The sequence below is a fragment of the Sciurus carolinensis genome, chromosome 15 (assembly GCF_902686445.1).
Source record: "Sciurus carolinensis chromosome 15, mSciCar1.2, whole genome shotgun sequence".
Taxonomy (NCBI): domain Eukaryota; kingdom Metazoa; phylum Chordata; class Mammalia; order Rodentia; family Sciuridae; genus Sciurus; species Sciurus carolinensis.
In genome coordinates this window covers 68744628-68764305 of record NC_062227.1, presented here as the reverse complement: position 1 = coordinate 68764305, position 19678 = coordinate 68744628, and the positions used below count along the sequence as shown (strand labels likewise).

The 19678-nt window shown below is 41.7% G+C and overlaps 1 protein-coding gene across 1 annotated transcript in view; it reads left to right on the top strand.

Annotated features, from left to right (window-relative positions):
* Bcl2 (BCL2 apoptosis regulator) overlaps positions 1-19678 on the top strand; it is a 165513-nt gene that overhangs the window by 74976 nt on the left and 70859 nt on the right. The gene's annotated exons all lie outside the window — the stretch shown is intronic.

Here is a 19678-nt window from a genome sequence, read left to right as displayed (position 1 = left end):
TCCCTTGTGAAGCACCTTCCTGTCCTGTATTGCTTTTCTGTTCTGTGTCATAGTCTATTCCATGAAGGACATTAAAGTTGTTTCTAACCTGTAAAGTGCCTTTTGCAGGACATTATAGTTGTTTGGGGCTTTTTGATATCAGAACAGTGGGATGCTACCACACCTGTTCTGTGCACACCGTGGTCACTTCTCTCTGGTGCATGGTTAGTATCAGAGTGACACAGCTCACACATCTTCAGGTCCCCTGGATGATGCCACATTGCTCTCCAGAGTTAAAGTACCAATTCACTTGCCCATTAGCAGGTTTGAGAATTCCTCTTGCTGCGTATTCTCACCAATATTAACTACAGGAAGTAGCAAGATTGAGCGTCTTTTGCAAAGATGGAGCATCTTTCCATTTGATTACTCAACACTCAGGATCCCTTCTGCCTATGCTCTCTTTTATTCTTTAGGCTCATCTGTTTCCTTCTTGATTTATTGGAGTGTGTAATGTGTGCTTGGTACCAAACTCTCATCCGCCATATGCCTGACAAATATCTTCTCTGGGTTTTGTCATTTTGTTAATGGTGGTGTGCTTAAAGTTTTCCTTTATTTATTTTGTTTTATTCTCATAACAATTCTGAGCTAGATACTCTCTCTTCCCATTGTAGAGACAGGATGGTGCATCTTTAGGAGGTTTAAGTAAATGAAATAAGTTCTCATGTGGCAAGTAGGAATCAATCTCCACATTTAAAAAAAAAATTTTTTTTTAACTGCAAATGTTAGTTAAACCTTCTTTTGTACCCCACTCTGGTTGCCGCATACCCCAGTTCTCCCAGAAGTAACCGCCCTGCCCATGGTGTGTGGTGATGTATCTGTTGCTGCATTTGCTGTGTAGTTATGTGTCATGAACAAGACCCAACATTATATCCTAAGCTTAAAACATTAATAGCAATGTTATCTCTGAATAATCTTTCTTCTGCTTGCTTTATCCCTTGAAATGATGTCTTTGAGATTTATCCTAACTCATTTATGTAGATCTGGCTCCTTTAACTGCTATATTAGTGTGGACTGAATGTTTGCATACCTCCAAAATTCCTATGTTGAAACCCTAACTCTCAATGTGATGGGTGCTATTGGAAGGGACTCTGGGCGATAATTGCTTCATGTGAGTGAAGCTTTCATTAATGGGATTAGTGATTTTAGAAAAGTGACCCAGAGACCCACATTTTACTCCTTTTGTCAAAGAGGCCATCTATGAGCCAGGAAGTAGGGCTCCACTAAACCCAAGTGCCTTGCTCTTGGATTCCCAGCCTGCAGAACTGAGGAATAAATGTTGCTGTAGTTCCCCAGCCCATGGTGTTTTTGTTACCACAGTACAAACTAACTAAGACATATGTCAGTTCTTTTCTATGAATATATTATAATACATCACTCCCTAATTGATGGGGGAAGTTTAGAGTATTTCCAGTTTTTTACTTGATAAACAGAACTCTTGTGAACTTCTTTGGATGTGTTTCCATGTGGACTCACTGAACTTCTCAAGATACAGAAGGAAGTGGGATTTCTGGGTCTTAGAGTGAACTTTGGTGAATATTACAAATTGTTCTCAGTTAACTCCAGCAACAACATGAGAGGGGTTTGCTTCTCCTGCATCTTCTCCAGGCTTTTTAAGTTTTGCTCATCTGATGCATTTAAAGGTATCTCATCGTAGTATTGATATATATTTTTCTAATTACTCTTGGTGATAAACCTTTAGGTTATTTTTGTTTGTTTTTTAAACTTTTTTTTGTTTGAATTTATTTTTCTCTTTGTATTACCTGTTTGTAGACTTTGCTCACTTTTTTATAGTGGTTTTTTTTTCTCCTTATAGATTTGTAAGATAGATACTTTGTGAACAATAGATACTTTTTAAAAATCTGCTATTTTTTGTCTTTAAACATTGCTTTTTCTTGGCATCATCATGAAAATAATTTAAAATCAAACATATCACAGGTTTTCCTTTTTGCTTTAAGGATTATATGTTTGTGTCATTCCTCAACCTGTGATCATAACAATAGTGTCTAACACATTTTTTTCCTAAGAGTGGTAAAGTTCATTCTAATTCTGTTGGAATTCATTTTTGAATATATTGTGAATTAGAAACCTATTCTTTTCCCATATGGACAGTAATAGCCCCAGAACCACTGTTACGTAGTTCAGTCTTGCCCTACACACTGAGTTCACACATATCCTGGAGTTTTCTCTATAGCACTGGTCTAGTAATGTACATCTGCACCAATAGTATCTTAATTATGTAGCATATATATAGAGAGAGATATAAATGTTTTGATATCTGGTGGGGCAAGTCAATTTAAAAAACCTGGGATCTTCAAAAGAATTTTATTATAAATTGAAATTAATTTATAAATATCAACCTGGAGGAATTGATGTTGATGTTGTTGAATCTCCATTTATTTGGGTCCTAAGACTTCCAATGAAGCTATTCGTGTGTGTGTGTGTTTGGGTGCGTGTGTGTATTTATTTTCATATGTCTTGTACCTCTTTCTATAGATTTATTCCTATGCACCTCATAGTTTATTGCTATTGCTAACTGAATTGAATAATTACATTTTTGAATGGGTGGCTACTGATATGCTAGGATGCCATGGATGTTTGTATATTGATCTTGTCTCCAGCATCCTTGCCAAACTCTGTTGTGATTAGTTTCTCATGAATTCTTTTATGTAGACAGTTTTATCATCTGCAAATAATATCACCTCCACTCTTCATTTCTAACCCTGATTTTTTTTCTCCTTTTTCTTGTTCTGTTGCATCAGCTAGATATCTCACACAATGATGAATGGAGTGGTGAAAGAAAAGCCATATTTGTTCAGTTCCTGAATTTAAAGGAAATGCTCCTAAAGTTTATTGTAGATTCTTAGTAGAAACTACTTCTTTCCCATCCTTCTTTCCCAGTTGGCTAGGCATTTTACTGTACATTTAAGTTGTGAATCACAGTTGATTTTTATTAAATGCTTTTTCTGTAAATTGAAGTAATTATGTTTTTTTTTCTTTTTAATCTGTCAGTGTGGTGAATCACATGAAGGCTTTCTAAAGTTAAATATTCTTTAACTTCTAGAAGAAACCCTATTGGGTCATTACTTTACCTTCATATATTTATTATGTGATAAATATAGATGGTATATTGTACATATATACCAAATATTTATTAAAGAGTGTTATTTTAATGCATACCCCTCACTGCTGGAATGTTTACAAATAACTTATTTAGAACTTTTGCATTGATAATTTTTAGCTGAAATGGACCTATTAGTTTCCCTTTTATGTCTTTTCATACTCTAATTCTAAAATCTGGGTTTAGTCTGAACTCCTAATAATACATTCAGGAACATTCGTCCTTTTTCTATCTTTGTTATGTCCTTTCTAGTAATATATTCTTTTAAGAGTTTTCCATTTTGCCTGTATTTAAAACAGAGTAGAATTCTACTTTAAGAAAATCTTTACTATATTTAGTTTTGTCCTCCTTTCATGCCTAGTAGTGTTTATTTGTGACTTCTTGTTTTTGCTCAATCTTGTCAAACATTTACCTATTTTTTAGTCTTTTCAAAGACTCACCATCTGTTTTTTTCCTACTCTGTAGTTTTGTTGATTTGTCTTTATTATTGCTTTCCTCCCACTTGATCTCTATCCATGGGTGGAAAAAGAATTTTTTTTCTATTGTTTTTGTGTTTACTTTGTTGCTATATGTCTGACCTCTTTATTTAAAAATGTTCTTTTCTTGTCTTTTGGGTATAACATTTAATCATTTAATGCTAAACGTTTTCTTGTACTGAAACCTAGGGCTTCATTTGCTATTCAGTTCTAAATGTTTTTTACTTTCATTTTGACTTTATATTAATAATCTAGCACTGTGTCTTTGAAATTTTAAAATGTGCTTGAGTTTGAGGGATGTAGTTTTGTTATTGATTTCAATTTTTATTGTATTTTGGTCAGAAGACTATGGTTGGTATAATAGGGTTCTTTGAAATTTATTGAGACTTGTTCTGTGACCTAGAACCTGGTTGGTTTTCATAAACAAGTCATGTACACTCTCGGTTGAGTAGAGAGTTCTCTTTCCATGGCCATTAGTGAAGCTTTTAATATGCATTATTTAAATCTTCAATTCTTTTCTATTTTTAGCTTTGTCTATTGATTTCATAGAGATGCATGCTAAGATCGCCCATTATAATTTTGAAATTTTTACCTTCTTAGAGTTAAATCAAGTGGACACTGTACAGTGGGATCTACAAAGGATGCTGGTGAGGGCATCTTTTTGCCAGTAGGCAATTATTCTCTTTACCCTAAAGATGCTCTCAGTTATAAAGTATATTTTATCCAGTTCATTAATTTATTCATTTACTGAGTTGATCAAAACAAATATTTGTTATATCCTTATTATTTGCAGGGAGCATTCTAAACACTGGACATACAGTAGTGAGCAGAATGAGAAAGCTCTTACAAGGATCATATTCTACTTGGAGATCACAGATAATAGGAAACAAATAAGAAATGTTTCAGGAGTGACAGGGCTGCAGGGTAAACGGAGCTGGAGGTGCCTGTGGTAGGCACTGGCCCACGCAAGGCCCTGCGTTCCATCCCCAGCACTGAAAAAAAATGCAGGGCCAGGTGAGGTGGTCAGAGTCCCTCGGGAGGTGTTGCTCTCCTATGTAGTGTGGTCGTAGGGCAGCTCTTGGATTTGATGACCCTTGAGCAGAAGCCGGAAAGAAGTGACCCACCTGATGTCAACACTGCTGTTAGGGACTGAGCATAGCATTGGCCCTTCCCACCCTCAACCCCGGCCAGCTTCCTATGTAGAATCTCCAACTCCCAGGGTGCTGGTTTTCGAGATGGGGTCTTTGGGAGCTAGTTGAGCCTAGCCAAGGTCATGAGGATGGGGCTCCCACGAGGGGATCAGTGGCTTCCTAAGAAGAGACCTGTGTGCCTGAGGAAAGACCACGTAGGACACAGGACAAAGGCAGCCGTCTGCAAGACAAGAAGAGAGCGCCTATCAGAAATCAAATCAGACAGCACCTCCATGTTGGATTTCCCCGGCTCCAGGATTTCGGGAATAAACCTCTATTGTTGGAGCCACCCAGGTGTGGAGCTGTGGCATCCGCTTGAGCTGACAGCGCACGTTGCACCAGATCCTTGGTGCTTTCCCAGGGTGCTGCTTTCTCTCCCTTTACCTAGTCCTTTTCATGGCACTGTGTTTTATGAATCTTGTAAATAACCAGAGGTTTTGTTTTGTTTTGTTTTTTAAAGCCAATCTAAGCATTTCTGTCTTTTAACACGTTCAGTTAAGCCATTTACATTTATTTCAATAACTTATATTTGGAAATGACTAGAAGCCCAAATGCTTTCTATGCACCATGCTTTTTACTTCTTTTTCTTTCTTCTCTGTCTTCTATTAAGTTACTTAAATTATTTAATACTCTTTTCCTATTGATTTTGTTTTCTTGCAGTACTAGGGATTGAAGCCAGGAAGATACTCCTATAAGCTGCATTCCTCACTTAGTTGCTGAGGCTGGCCTTGAACTCAGGATCCTTCTTCCCCAGCCTCCAGAGTAGCTGGGATTACAGAAGTGTGCCACCATGCTCAGCCCTATTGATTTTTTTGGTGGAGCAGTATCAGGGATTAAACTCAGGGTCTCTCAATCACTGAATCACATCCCCAGCCCTATTTTGTATTTTATTTAGAGACAGGGTCTGAGTTGCTTAGCACCTAGCTGTTGCTGAGACTGGTTTTAAACTTGCAGTCCTCCTACTTCAGCCTCCTGAGCTGCTGACATTACAGGCAGCCCTACTGATTTTTAATCTGTTTTGTTCAGTTATTTGGGTTGCTACCCTTAAACCTGAAAAATTATATTTAAAGTGACACAGTCTAAAATTAAATTTTATCTGTATCTTCATTCACTTCTCAAACAATACAATAGACTCCTTGGAACACTTAAACCCAGACTTTCTCTTTCTCTTATTCCATGATCTGACATCATTGAATATTTTATCATCTATTATTTATTTCTATGTACTTTTGTCCATGTTCATTTTCTTTGTATTGTGGTTAAGGGTATGGAATCCAGAACCAGAATTCCTTGATTTGAGTTCCAACTTTACCACTTACTAGCTGAATGATTTTGAGGCTACTAAGAAGATTAGAAAAATTATTTATGCCACAGTATTCTCATCTGTAAAATAATAGTAGTAATAATAGTAGTACTCACCTCATAGGGCAGCCATGAAAATTATATCAGGTAAAAATTGTAAATCACTATGCAGTAAAACAAAGTAAACCCTCAAAAAAGTCTTACAGACATTGCTTCTTGGATTCCATTCTTCTTTTCTCAATTCAGATTCATTCTTTCTGAAGTACATCCTTGAGTAACTATTTCATCAAGAATTTGAAAATGCATACTAACTCAGTATCTGATCAAAGTCACCTTTAAATTCACTCTTAGTCTTGAATAAAAAATTTTATAGGGGTATAATTCTACATATACATGGTTTTCCTCAGCATTGGAAGTATTTTATTACCTTTTGATATCTATAATTGACAAGGTGTCATCTGCTTCAGTCTGTCATTTATTTAGAGGTATTTTTTAATCTCTCGAATTGCTCTTAAGTTCTTTTGTCTTTGTGTTTGATGATCTGCAGTTTCTTCGCAGTTTGGCTTGGGATTCACTATACCTCTTGACAAAGGATTCCTAACATTTCAGCAATTCAGAAACATTCCGTCCTAGTCTCTGAATGTTCTGTCTCCCCAGTTCTCCTTATTGTATCTTTTTGAGTCCTGTATATGTTATGTATATATGTTATGACTTTGTTGTTCTCTCCTTTGTCTTTTACCTTGTCTTTAAGATTTTCCAAGTCTCTATTTTCTGTGGGTTTTCCCCCCTTGATCTCTTTCGGCCTTTCCCATTCCTTTGCCTCCGAGGTGAACAGTGTTCACATTTGCTCTACATCCTTCCAGATTTCTCCTAAGCTCATCTAAACACAAACACATATATTCATATAAATTAGATGCAAGTGATTTATTGTTATTCGTAGTTTGTGCACACACAAAAAAATCTGATTATACAATATGCATTTCTTTACATCTTGTTTTTCTTTCTTGACAATACATTAAGAATACCCTTCCAGATGAATGTATACAAATTCACTTTAAGAAATAGCTAAGTAAATCCATGTTGTGGCTGTGCTGTGGTGTATTCAACCACCCACTGCTGGTGAGCACTCAGGCTGTTTTCAGTTCTGTGCACCAACACTGGGGCCAAGAACATCTTTGTGCATATTTACTTACGTGCTGGTTCCAGAATTTCTGTGAAAGCCAAGCTATCTTTCCTACTTTCCTCAGGCCCTCTACTCAAAGAACATTGCTCTCCATTTTAGCTCTTTCTTCTGGCATAGATACATGTCCGCATTTCTGGAGAATGTGCATATTGGTATGTTTTGTTTTGTCAATTTTATTTTATTTTTTTTTTAAATATTTTTTTTAGTTGTTGATGGACCTTTATTTTACTTTTTATATGTGGTGCTGAGAATCGAACCCTGTGCTTTGCACATGCTAGGCAAGTGCTCTACCACTGAGCCACAATTCGGTCCTCGATTTCATTTTCGTCTTAACCTCCTATTCTAGTCAATCCAGGCTGAGCTCTCCTGCATGGCCATGTCCACTGCTTTGCCTCCTCCTTTCTCCCAGGACAGTTATATTACAATTTTAGGGTAAATCAGTCATCGGTGTTTTCATTATTTTGCTAATGTAAATAGCATTTATGCCTGAGCCCTTTGTTGAAAGGTAAGTTAGCATCTGTCTTGCTCTTGCGTTTCCTTGGTGTGCTCTGAGCTTGTGGGGTTCCTTCTAGCCTCCAAAGTCTCTGGGTAGGCGTTCCCACATATCAGTCACATCAGCATCTGTCAGTTCTGCCTCTGCTTGTTGCCATCCCTCCCTTCTGGAGGCCCCCTTTCCTCCTATCTGGACTTTTCTCTAGGCCTGCTGCACAGCTCTCATCCTGAGATTTCCCTTCCTGGCTCTTCTAGAAGTTTCCTTTGCCTTTCTTCTGGTTGGATATCTTTTCTTGATTTGCTCCATGGCTCCATGCAACTCCGGCATCTCAGGTAACACCTGGGTAGTGGTGACCACCTTGGTCCTCCTGGGCCCCTGTCCCATCTGAATGCCTGAGCCCTGTGCCCTGGCCCAGTTGTTTCCTGGGGATCTGCTTTTCGACCACCATTTCTCTGCTTCAGTCCTGTGTGGGGTGGGATCGCATAAAATCCCCCTTTTTACTCTTATTTTTGTGGCAGTAGCTATCAGAAATGGATCCACGAGAGACACATTCACACTGGGAGTATCTGAAAACATCTTTATTCTCTCGTCTTTACTGATGGCCTGTCTGTCTTGGACAAGAAAATGTAGGTCAAAGCTCTGTTTTCTTCGGAAGTTTGAAGGCACTGCTCTGTGTCGCCCTTAGAAGGCTTGCCCCATTCTGATTCTCGATGCTTTTACATTTGACCTCCTTTTGTTCCCCTTTCTGCCTAAAACTTGTAGAGTCTTTCCATTTCCCTCGTATTCTAAATATTGCAAAGACTTTTGCAAAAAGTCTGTTTTCATCTACTGCACTGAGCAATCGTCATATTCGTTTAAAGTGTCAACTATCCGTTTCTCTCTGTAAACCCCAATCTGTCTTTCCAGAACACTATGATTTAGGTCCACTTCCTGGACCCAGTTGTCTCATTTTCCCACATTTTCTCTCCAGTCTTCCATCTCTGTATCTTTTTGCACAACTTCTTTAAAAATTTTCAATTCATCTATTAAGTTTTCATTTCTGTTATTGTTTTAAATTTCCTCTTTTCCTCTGTAGATTTTTTTAAGCATCCTTTTCTGTTTTCAGAATGTTAGTTTTTTTGTAATTTTTTCTCCTTGAGAGTCTTTGCCCTCCATGCTGCCTTCCTTCTGTCTGTCTTGAACTCTGTCCTTCCTTCATTGACTCTCCTTGGCTACTGGTTATATTCCAGAATGAAGAACTAATAACTGATGGGAAGCTCCAAGGATGTGCAAGGGCTTCTTCACTTTGAGCAACTCTGTAGAATGATGTGTTCACGCCATTTGTTGGGGGAACTCTCACTACAACTCCAGAGCCTCCCAGTGGGAAATTCAGGGTGTGGTCAAATTCTCCAGAGAATGTTCTCCCCAACTCCCACCTATAGGACGGAGACCTGCCCGTCCCAGTGCTGTTTGCTGAGGGGACGGGAGGGTTCAGCCTTCAGCGCTCATATTTTTTTATTTGTGTTGACACATGGCATCTCCCAGTCTAGGAACCCTCTCTCCAGAGACCGAACTCCAGGAATGACCCCGTGAGTGGAGGCTGCTGCCCAGCAGGGTGGAGCTGAAGTCAGGATCGGTGGCTCCAGGCGCCTCCGTGGTTCCTAAACAACTTCAGTCCATTCTTGTTTCCGTGACTCCTTCTTCCTCTCCCACCTGAGGTGACAGCTGCTGTCTTGAGCACCTGCTGGTTGACTTACCTCCCCTGCTCCCACAGTAGGACTCAGCTTCCTGTGGTCCGCTAGTTCTATTAACACTTGTCCATCTTCTACATCCTTGTTACTGATGTCCCCTCAACCATTGCTCCTTGTCCTTGTGGGTCTGTACCTTTCAAAAGGTCACCTTCCTTAGCTTGGGTGAAGTTTCAGGTGAAACCTGAATATTAGACATGGTGTGTTCAGTTCTCCATTTTAACTTGCATGCCCTAGGTTACAATTTTGGCTTGATTTCCTCAAATCTGTGTTCTAGTCCCTTGCTAGTCTGTGTTGTGTTGCTCTGCAGTCTGAAATAACTGAGTTATTTCTAGGAATTCTGTCCTGTGTTTTTCCTAATCTGCTTACTCTTTGCTTTTTCTTTCTCATTTAATCCTATTTTTCCATCATGGATTTTAGCTTTTCTTCGATCGTTGCAATACTGGTAAGCAACCTTATTTTGTAGTCCACCTCAAATTGCTGTAGTTCCAGTTCTTAGGATTTAATTGTTAAGTTTTTCCCTCCGTGATTGTCTCTCATGGTAGTGTGTGTGTGAGTGTGTGTGTGTGTGTGTGTGTGTGTGTGTGTGTGTTGGTAAGTTCATCTTCACAGAGATTAATTTCTATGGGAAACTTGTGAGTCCCGAGTGGTGAAATTGTCTCTACATAGTGGCCACATATTCATTTTTTTCTGGAGGTCTAAAGATGCTGGGATTGTGCTTATGCTAACTTCTTGTAATGGGATCCTCATGTCCTGATACCCAGGCAGAATGAACTGTGATCTTACCCAAACTGAATGTGGCCCATGCTCTCAGGGCTTGGGTATCCCAAACCTGTTCATTGTCTGTGGACCAGTAGGTAATGTTTTAGTCCTTCTTTCATGGAGCCTTTTTGAGACTTTGAGATTTATGGAGGGGACTCAATTCTGGTCCCCTTTTCTCCTGCAGGGCCAAGTTCACGTCCCTGCATGGGCATTAGAATCTACCCACTCTCCCCAGATCCCCAGGGGTTGTGTGGGTCTGAAACTCCCTTGGACACCACAGAGTCAACTTTCTGCTAAAGCTCTGGCTTCAGTTTTTATCTTCCTTCTGGGACCTATGCTTTTCTCTTTCCCTTCCCTCTGCCTCCTTCCTTCCCACCCTCCCTTCTTTTTTTCCTTTGTCCCTTTCCTCCAAGTTAATGTCTATGATATTTCTTGAAATTTCACTATTTCATCGTGGGATGGGACCCACAGATCAGTGTTTGCCATTGTGTTTGAAATGAACAGTCAGGTCTACTTCTGAGCTAAACCCACAACATATTAAACTAAACCTGGAATTGACTTTGAAGGCCCATAGGTTGTTGTGATCAAAAGATTCCTAGGGATTACTTAGTCTAGTCCCAGCTAAAGAAGCTTGAGGCCAAAAGCTGTTGAAGCCACTTGCCCACAGATACATGGCCCACGAGTAGAAAGGCGGGGACAACTCAAAGGTGGTCTCTCTCTCTCTCACCACCTCACAAGAAGGGCAGCTAGTTCTTGTCTGGTCATCAGGACACTGATTTGATGATTGTTGATCCTGAAATCACTGCGACATTTTGGGAAAGCCACAAAGACTTTGCGTTTGTCGTGTTTTGTTTTTCTGTTCTGCAGTATAAGGGAATAATACATCATGTAAGTGGTATATTTCTGTCCCAATTTTGTTTGTTTTCTACTTTTATTTATTTGGTTTTCAAGAAAAATATCTTTTCCTCTCCTTTCTGCCTTTTTTCTCCTCTAAGACCCAGGTTAGGCTCCATGACCTTTTAGAAAGCTTCTGAACACGGAAGCCTGTGGAGTCCCCTGCCAGCTCACTTTGAAATGATCACTTGAGCCACGTGATCCCCTCCACATCGTGAACTCATGAGCCTCTCTAACTGTCGAGTGCACATATGCTCTGTCTCCCCAACAAGACCAAGTGCTACTTTGCAGGCACCATGGTTTATGCATCTGTTCCCTTTCCCACAGTGTTTTTCTGCTGATTAGTTGATGAAGAAACAACCTAGAGGAAATATGTTCTTTTAGATAGAGCCTGGGCTGGGTGTCAGGAAGCCCGTATTCCGGCCCTTTCTTCTGCTCCGAGCTGAACTGGGCAAAGCATCATTCCTTCCTGAGAAGTTATCGATGTCTGACCGAGTGGTCATATAATTCACCACTCAAACTGGGACAGTTTTGAGAGCAAACGGGGAACACTATTAATAATTTTTCAGGGACAACAGGTGTCAATGGGGACTTTCCCTGACAAGCTGGGACATATGGTCACCTTATGTTTTAGATCACCTTGAACTCCTCAGAAAAAATATTGCACAGCTGCTCTCAAGATACTAATCTTCCAAACAAAAAAAATTATCATCCCTTGCAAAAGTTTTCATCTACCAGCCGAACTTCACAGGTAATAAATTTTTAGCATTTTCCAGATAATTTCTGTTTTCTCAGCTACTTTTAAGGCTTGAAATATTTGTAACTGAAGCAAAAGTAAAGATTATAGAATCAAGGGTTAGAACTGTTGAGTGACAAATGCCTTCATTGTCAGTATCAACTCACTCTCTGTCCCAGAGGGAAAAAGGAGCCTCAATTTCCAGAGTTCCGAGCCATTTTTTTTATTGAGTGTTTTGAACAGGAGCCCTCACCCTAGTGTATCCTGTAAGGTGAGAAGGCCTGTGAATGATTGATGATCCACAGACTGGGTATGTTCTTATGATAAGGGTGTATTTGGTGGCTCAGAAGGGTAAGGGATGTAGGTCTTTAATAAGATGCATCGTAAACCCTATTGCTTCCCGCTCCTTCACCTCTGCAGCACCTGCTGGAGGACTTTGTCCATGAATACTGGATACCTTTTCATTCCAAGGTACGCTTGGAAGATGGTGGTGGCTAGTCAGTTCATGGTCAGTGCTGACTGCCATCCTGCCTTTGCTCATGGAGTACTGCCGTGGCTGGAACCTGTGCTGGATGTGAAGGAAAGTAGGAGTGGATGGCCATTGGCAGCTTCAAGCTGTCAGCAGCAGAAGCTTAGACAACTTGGAGAAAGAACCATTACTTTTGACTTGGGGGCCTTAGGTGGCGGTTGAGCTAGGTTTGAAGAGTTGGGTTTTTCTCTAGGACAGAAGAGCAAGAAGCCATTGCACGCAGTGGCATGAACAGAAACCCACCAGGGTGGAGCTGTGTGGCATGTGTGCAATTAGGAGTTCCGTGTGTTTGGAGGATAAGACTGCAGCGGTGGCGGGACGAGGAAGGGAGAAGCCTGGTTATCGTGCATAGGCATGGAATCACATAAAAGTCGAGATGAGTGCTGTGCTATCCACCAGCTCATGCCTTAGAATGATAACTTGGCTGAGATGAGAGCAGAGCAGGGCGCCCAGGTCTGAAGAGGCTTTGGTGTTCTGGAGAGATGCAAAGCAGGGGACCTCAAAGGAGGAGCGAGACATGAGATCAGAGCTGCAGCGGATTGGATGGAGGGCTGTGGTGGAGAGATGTGGTGACCCTGAGATGGAGTGCAGGGGTGGGGTGCTGGAGCTCTGAGTGGCTTGTTGAGGAGCAGAATGACATCAGCCCAGACACTGATTTCTGGGGAGGCTTGTGGAAAGACAAAGTGAAGGGGAATATGGGAGAATCCTGAGCAGCGCTTTGCATCAAGTAGGTGTTCAACAAACGGCAAGTTGAAAGAAAGGAAAGGAAAGAAAGGAAGCGGGGAAGGAGCTCTCCCCTCTGCTCACTCGCCACAGCCAGGGGAGACCTGCAGGTCTTATGAGGTCCTGTTAATTTCATGTTACTTGAGTGTACCAACAGAAGGAGACCCAGGGAGAAGGAAAGGTCGGAAGTTGGCTGATGTCAGGCTGAGAAGAGATGAGCTTTGAGCCAAACTGGTAGGAAGAGGGAGAACTGGGTTGTTGACCAGGCCATGTGGGGACAGTGGGAAGAGCAGTGGCAAAGACAGGACTGAAGGCACCACCCAGAGAAGGAAGAGGAGGTGCCACGGGGCACTGGAGGTGGTTTCCGCACGTGGAGAAAAGTCCTGTGTGGACTCTGGAGCTCATCTGAAGGACGGTGCTCGCCCTCTGACCACCTACCCTGGAGCAATCAGGAGACTCATGCTTCTCTACGAAAATGAGCCCAACTTCTAATGCTTTTCTAACCATTGGAAGTAACAGCGCAACAGTCCTTCCTGTGTTTGGAAGCCAGGGGCCACTTTGGGATGATTCTCAACTGGCTCTTGTATTGGAAGTACCGTCCAGTATTTTGTCTCACAAAATGCCTGATGGTTTCTTTGTCTCCGTCTTTGATTATTTGGTAAACATTTGAGTTTCGTGATTACATGGTATTTAGATGAATGCATGAGTTGCATTACTAAAATTGTTTGCCTTCAGTAACATGACATCAGCCTCAGGAATGCCAGAGGCATAAACAGTTTATTCGGTGACCTACCTTGGTTAGAGCATCTGAGAGAGGGAAGGCGTAAGATGTGGTGGTTGGCGTGGTGTCTCATCTTGAGTCAGAATCCTGAAGCTGGAGGTTCTTGGAAGCCACCTCCTGCGGCCCTCCTCAGCAGGATGCCACCATCCTCTCTGAACTCTTCTAAGGAAGGCGGGTTCCCAGAATGTGCAAACAGTTAGACAAAAGCAAACCACAACCGAAGGGAAACATTTATATTAATTTCTCCTAACATGGATCCACCTTTTGGGTTGACTACCATATAAAATGAATCAAGCCAGAAATTACCTGGCGATATTTTTATTTGATCTACAAATCCCAATGTGCCTTGGAGACGATGCTTTTCAAGGATACACGTTTAGTGTGGACCAAAGCTTCATGAAGTGTGTAATTTTTCTCCAGTTTTGGTGGCTTCCACCACTTAGCTTGTATTTCCCTTGGGTGTTCCACCTTTACTCCACGTGGGTTCCAAGATGCAGCTATATTTAGAGACTTGATGTTTAAAATGAGCCAGTCTCTTAAGCGATTACAATTCTCTGTAATTTTCAGATGCAGTTGACTGATGTCGACACTGGTCGTTTTTGCAGGCATCCATATCAACAAAGGGTCTGGGACTTGACTGTTCTTCTTTATCAGTGTGTCACTCATTCATTCTTTTATTTAGAAACCTTTTAACACCAACTAGATCCTGTTCCATGCCCTCTGTTTCTCCTTTACTTGTGGCCCTTATCAACTTACACTGACACCGCTGCTTCATATGTGGGTTTTACTCTCTTTTTCCGAGGGCCTCCGTAGATTAGTAGCTAAAGCATCTCTTTGATGATCACCTGTTCCCACTTAAAACCACTCACTGCATTATTATTTACATAATGCTTTTGTTCTGGTGACAAAAGCAAGATAAGCTTGATTTCTTTTTTTTTTTTTTTTTTTTTTTTGGAAAAATCTGGAAAATAGGAGAAAAGCAAAAAGAAGAGAAAACATCACTCACAGTCCATTACCAAACACAGTCCCACTGTTCCGTGACCATGTGCTCCATGCCCCGTTCCCTCCTATCTGCCCAGCACTTAGAACCTTCTGGTGGCCTGGCCCTAACCTGGCTTTCAGTCTCCCGCTGCCTGTGCCTGCCCTGGGCACCCACATTGCCCTGCACAGCATCTTCACTTGCCCCCTGCAGTTTTTTTGATTATATAAATAATGCTTGTGGTTGTAAACATTTCATGAAAGTACATATAAGGATAAAGGAATAAGGTAAAAATTCTCTTTAGAAACATCTCACCACCCTGAGAAGGGACATTTGGGGACATCCTGTCAGCATCTGTTCGCATGCATGTACATAAATCCACACACGTGTGATGTTCCATGAGTGAGATCACAGACCCAGTGGTTTCTGTGGTCAGCACCTTCTTTCTTTTTCCACCTTTCCCTCCCTCTCTCTCTCTCTCTCTCTCTCTTTCTTTCTTCCCACTTCCTCCCTGTCTAACCTAATCCCAGATTTAAGTGTTTAGCAACCTTATATTTGTCCTATCATGCTGTACTCTGTTCACACAGAACACACATTTTTTAGACATAGTTTGGTAGCTAGAAATATATAGAGACATTCAAAAGTTTGCAGATGATTTGTGTCACATTTTATGAAAAGTCAGATTGCATCAGATGCCCCTTTCTGCATCTCTTTTCTCACTGAACAATGTACATTGTTGAAATCCTTCTAGTCCTTATCTTTCAGGACTATGTACTATTCCTTGATGGACTATAGCAGCTTTTACAAATGCCAGTGTGCATTATTTTTGTTTGCCCTGTGAGTTGCCAATAATTTCTAAGATTAAAACACATTGGAGGAAAATCAAAGAATCCCATAACTTGGGAGTACTTTAAAATTTAAAATAACAGTGAATCATAATAGCAAAAGCAGAGCAACTGGAAAAAAATAAACTGGACAGAAAGTTTGATGTAAATAAGCCCAAAAAAGCAATAAGAGAAACACTGGGATTCTGAGTAGACACTTGGTCAAATTACCTGAGAAAGAGTCCACAAATGTGAACATAGATGTGATTAATAAACTGGGAAAACTGCTTCAACTCACTAATAATCAAAGGAATGCAGATTAAACAAGATAGAGTTTTCTCTATTAGAAAATATTTTTAAACTAATACCAAACTAGCATGACTTATTGAATGAGTCTACAAACTGTTCTGTGGTAGACATCCCTGATCTCTTATGGGCCTGAGATGACTTGATCAAGGACAGTATATATTTTTAAATTGGGATAGATATTTCTAGACTACATTGCTACAGCAATTTCTATCTCCCCCAACAGTTTACAAAAGTACCTCTTTTTGTATCCTGCCAAGAAGCAGGACCTTAAAATTTCAGGCAAGAACAGGATCTCTTGTCCTCTGAAATCAAAACATCAAGACAAACACGGTTGGGGCTGGTCACAGTAAGACCCTTCCCATTGTGCAGATAAGAGACTCACGGAGAGATGGTCGCCTTTACTAGAGTTGGGTTCTGGGGAAGTGTTATTTATAGAAACACACCTTATGGCCTGAAGGGTGATTTTATTTTTAGGGTGATTTTTTTTATAACCTGACGTTATTTGGTTAGTGTGGCAGCTAGAAACTTCCCTTTTGGCTTTAATTTGCTTCTTTACAGTTTTTGTCAAAAGTTCAAAAGGGAAAACACATCACACAGGACTTTTGAACATTTGAGTCTACCTTGAATCACCCAGAAGGGTGGGTGCTGTCAAGGTGGGAGCAACCGAAGGTTCCCATGACACGGTTCATGGTTTTACAGCTTTGAAATGGCTGCGTGTGTGGTGTCAGAAGTCCCAATCAGGCAGAAGGGCTGGTCTCCCGGGCGTCTCCTGGTCTCAAGGGGATGTTTGTCTCCACTCCTCCCCTCTTTGCCTCCTCTCTGGGTGTCTTCCTGCAAGTCACAGACGGTCTGATGCCTTCTGTACTCACCTTACAGCCCCACCTGCCCCCAGGTCTTTTGTCCTTCTCACTTTCCTCCTTCCTTGTCCCTCTGTCCCCCCTCTCCTCTTTGCCCATAATTCTCAGCTTTTCCACAGAGGCCTTTGCAGCCATAGAGACGACATTTTTTTGGCCAGTGAGCCCCCCTCCCCAGATCATTTTGGCTGTGACCTCGAAGTCACTGACTGTCCTGGATATTTTCATCCCTACTTTTCCTATTGATGGGCTTTTCACCCTTCAGAAATGCTTCTCCCCGCCCCCTTTTAGTTTTTTGTTTCTTTTAAATGTGACATTGTTTGGGGACCTGAAGGTCCCCAAGGGTCTGAAGCTCCTTTGTGCTTTGAGGGAGGCCATACAGATTCTCCCAGTGAGAGGACAGAATCAGCCTGTTCTGCAAAAGGATGTGGTCGTCAGCATCCCCGCCAGTAACAACCTGTGGATCACAGTGGGGCCGTCGAGGTGTGAGGGAGCTCACGGGAAACCCAGCATGCCACTTCACCACTCTTGTATTCTCAGTGTCAGGGAAAAGTCCTGCGCAGGATGCCGGTCTTCACTCCCTAATTCCGAATTCACTCACCTCGGTGGATCAGACGAAGCCCGACATCATTTTGGTGGAGTGCGTGTGGTTTCGTGTGTACAACCCGTCTGAACACAGTAGCTCTGTGGTTTGTGTTTTACTGAGAACTGCTTTTTTTTCCTTCCTTTTCTAAGAAAATGCTAGTTTCCTAAACTAAACTCGTTCTCGTGCGCCGTGTAACGGGGAGGGGTGTCGTGGGAGGACCCACTGGTGATAACACGATCCAACCATCCCCCAGTTCAGGTGATGCGAACGCAGGTCATATGGACTAAAATAGTATTGAGCACGTGATGCTGGTGTGTGACCTGTGAATTTTGCCAAGGAAAGCACCTGAGTGGCTGCAACCGGCTGCAAATGGAAGAGATTTGCCTGTTCTGCTGTTTTCGCAGTTTTTACGAACACTGTTATTTGAGAAGCTGAAACCAACTTTTACAGCGTGGGGAGGGAGCGCAGCCTCGGCAACCGGCCTGGGTCTGCCTCCTTGCTTTCATTTCCCCTCCTGTTAGCATGCAGGCCACTCTGGTTCCAGCACCTGGTCCTCACCAGGAGCAAGGCATGCCTTTGGGGACAGGTATATTAACAAACTTCCATGTGTTCTCTCTCTCTCTCTCTCTCTCTCTCTCTCTCTCTCTCTCGTGGGCTCTTCTTGAAATCCTTTCCCTACATTTTCACCCTCATGTCAAGGTCACAACCTTTATTTGAGGGATCTTGTAATTCTGACCTAAGGTATCCAGGTTCCAACTGGGGACTGTGGCCACTTATTACCTGGATAGTGGTTCTCTATCTTTGCTTTTCTGATCTCGAATGGGGTGTCCTGGGACTGTTGGAAACGTCATAACCTACTTCCTTTCTCCCTTTCTTTAGGACACACTTGGAATTCAAAACTATTAAACACAGTATCTTTAGGGCCTCTTGGAAGTTGCCCCTAATGATAGGTGATAACTAGAAATATCACATATTACTACTGTATTCATTACCACCACCCCCCACAGAGCAAAAAAGAAGTCATCTGATGACATCTCTGATAAAACGCCACTATGGTCTGATAAAACCTGTCAAAGATCAGGAAAATCATAGGTGAGGTGGGCTCTGACTTTCATGACTGACAGCGTCACACTGGGGCCACTGGGAAGGCATCTTTCATGGTGCCACTCAGAGGTGCTGGCAAGTGCATCACAAGCTGTGTGGAGACCCAGTTTGCACCCCGGTTAGCGCAGGACCAAAGGCCATGCTATTTGACTTTCAGGAGAAAAAGAACTACATACATTGTTGTCAGTGCCCAGGCCACTGCACATATCAGAAGGACTAAGTTGAGCCAGGCCGCCTCCCCTATCAAAATAAAATGTACAAAGTAAGGGATTACTACCCAAACTGCACTGCTCCCGCAGAGGAATCCACGTAGAAAGGTCAACTTTAAAAGAGCAGATGGCTGAAAACTGGTCATGAACAATGCCACACAGACTTTGTGGGCTCAGAACACAGGAGAAGACTTGAGTCAAGAGAGAACAAGACCAGCCTGTCTCGAGTGGCAGTTTTCTGTGGGTTTTGGAAAAATGTGAAGAAATGACAAATGGACAGATTGAGGGCAGAAAGTGAGAACAGAGTGGCATTTGGGTGTAAGATGTGGTATTTGGCGGGTGAAATGCAGTAGGGAGAAGGGCTGGAGAAGTTGGAAGTGGGTCTGAGAACAATCAGATCACAGTGAGGCTGGAAGTGTGGGTTACAGGACCGCAGGAGGGGCTGCGCTCCGGCAGGCCAAGAACGAAGCCGCTGGGGTTACTGAGCCGAGACCTGAGGCACAGGATGGAGACAAAGTTGAAAGCCCAGATCACAGTGTGAGTGGCAGGGAGGAAAAAAAAAACAAAAAAAACTGGAAGGAAAGCAGAAGGCTTATGGGCAAGATAAGCTCATTCTTAGACATATGACTGAACCAAGCTCAGATAAAACATTATCTTTTAATCCAGTGTCTTTCATTAGCCAGAAGTTCAGTTTCTTTGAATTCCATTCATAAAAGTAATACAGATTTAAATGAATATATCTGCTCTGCTCTTGGAGTTGCGGATATGACACTCATTGCTGGTTACAATCCTGCAAATTAAAGAAGTTTCAACAAAGCATGCTTGGAAAGTATAAAGTGGGAATGAAATTTTAAGCTAAT